Consider the following 2,398-nt stretch of genomic DNA (forward strand, 5'->3'; position numbering starts at 1 on the left):
TTTAATATTGTGATTTTACACCAAAATGAATTAACTTCAAGTCCGCCTAAGGTGTTATTAGCATCTGTTTGATTGTTGGTTTCCTTGTAAAGCATTTGTTTTCTCTTTTTCTCTTTCTTGTTTTCTTACTACTACTCTGTCTGTCTGTCTGTCTGTCTCTCTCTCTCTCTCTCTCTTATCTCTCTCTCTCTCTTATCTCTCTCTCTCTCTCTCTCTCTCTCTCTCTCTCTCTCTCTCTCTCTCTCTCGTCTCTCTCTCTCTCTCTCTCTCTCTCTCTCTCTCTCTCTCTCTCTTTTACCCCCCTCTCCCTCCTTCACTCGCTCTTTTACTGTTTCTTTCCCCCTATTTATTTCCTTTTTTTCTTTGCAATCCTTTCAAGTCAACCCTTTTCCTATTCGTAATTTTCATCTTCCCTCATTCTTACCTTTATTCTAACTTCCTCCTTTCTCCGCCGTTCGTCTGTCATCTCGATGTGTACATAAATTTAATAAAAAAAAGAAGAAGAAAAAAAGAAAAAAAAAACTTATATATAACTTACTGTTTTTTCTTACGTTTTCTTCTTCTTCTTCTTCTTCTTCTTCTTCTTCTTCTGATGGATTTTCAGATATCTTTCCCTCCTCGTGTTCCTTTCTTTTTCTTCTTCTTTTTCTTCTTTCTCTTCCTCTTCTTCCTCCTCTTCCTTTTCTTCTTCTTCTGCTTCTTCTTCTTCCTCTTCTTTTTCTTTTTCTTCTTCTTCCTCTTCTTCTTCTTTTCTTCTGATGGTGAGAGAGAGAGAGAGAGATAAGACAGAGACAGAGGCAGCGAGAGAGAGAGAGAGAGAGAGAGAGAGAGAGAGAGAGAGAGAGAGAGAGAGAGAGAGAGAGAGAGAGGAGAGAGAGAGAGAGAGGGAAGGAGGATGAGAAAGAAAGAGACATAGATAGATAGATAGATAGATAGATAGATAGATAGATAGAGAGAGAGAGAGAGAGAGAGAAAGACAGAGAGCGAAATAGGAAGAGAGAGATGGGGGGGGAGAGAAAAAGAAAAAGGCAGTCAGACAGACAGAGAAAGACAGGAGAGAAAGAAAGAAAGAGAGAGAGAGAGAGACAAACAACAATATCAATAATAACAGAAGTATAGTACTAATAACAATATCACAAAAAAAAAAAAAAAAAAAAAAAAAAAAAAAAAAAACTATAAAACGTATCAAAATAGTTTTCCATATTTATACTACGACAAAAAAAAGAGTAATAATCACTCTTAACTTGTTTGCGCACAAGCATAAATGACTCACACAAATAATGAGGATAAATATGACAAAAACACCGCAAATACCATCATGCCAATATTCAAAGCAAATTTTTTTTTTTTTTTTTTTTTTTTTTGGGGGGGGGTGGAGGGGGGGGGTTGGGGGGGGGGGGGGGGAGGGGTCACTACTGGGGTATTTCATTTATGTTTTCTTTCTTATGGTGATGATGGTGGTGGTGGTGTTGGTGGTGGTGGTGATGGTGGTGGTGGTGGTGGTGATGATGATGATGATGATGATGATGATGATGGTGATGATGATGATGATGGTGGTGGTGATAATAATGATGGTAACGATGATGAAGATATTGAAGAATAGGAGGAGGAGGAGGAAGAAGAGGAGGAACAGGAGGAGGAAGGGGAGGAGATGGCGAAGAAGAGGAGGAGAAGGAAGACAAAGAAGAGGAGGAGGAGGAAGAAGAGAAGTAGGGGGAGGAGGAAGAGGAAAAAGAAGAGAATAAGGAAAAAGTATGATATATATATATATATATATATATATATATATATATATATATATATATATATATATAAATATATATATATATATATATATATATATATATATAACCAACTAATACATTAGGAATATAGAATACCAGCAGGATATGTAGACAGTATTTTTCAAAAGGAAAATATCAAAAGGAATAAATCAAAACAGGTAAACAAGGTTGAACGATTCCCGGGGTTGTTCAGGAAGCCAGTTTATGCGTTGCTGTTTCCACGACTTGCCCGGATTTGAAGGCTCATATGTATTTTAGTGACATTTAAGGACGCTGATGCAACCTTGCTCCCTCGACAGCGTGATGGGAAGTAGGCACTAGTGCCGCCGGAGGGACGTCGTCGATCATGGCACTGGCACTGGCACTGTGTAAGTGAATTCTTAAGGTGATATTAGTTCCTGGTGGAGATCGGGGGACTTTGATGCCGAGCGCTGACCGACAAGGGCGGAGTCTCTCTCCCTCGCTCTCTAATTGGAAAGAACTCTCTCTCTCTCTCCCTCTCTCTCTCTCTCTCTCTCTCTCTCTCTCTCTCTCTCTCTCTCTCTCTCTCTCTCTCTCCTCTCACTCTCTCTCTCGATCTCTCTCTCTCTCTCTCCTCTCTTTATATCTTTCAT

This window comes from Penaeus monodon, chromosome 4 (assembly GCF_015228065.2).
Source record: "Penaeus monodon isolate SGIC_2016 chromosome 4, NSTDA_Pmon_1, whole genome shotgun sequence".
Classification (NCBI taxonomy): Eukaryota; Metazoa; Arthropoda; class Malacostraca; order Decapoda; family Penaeidae; genus Penaeus; species Penaeus monodon.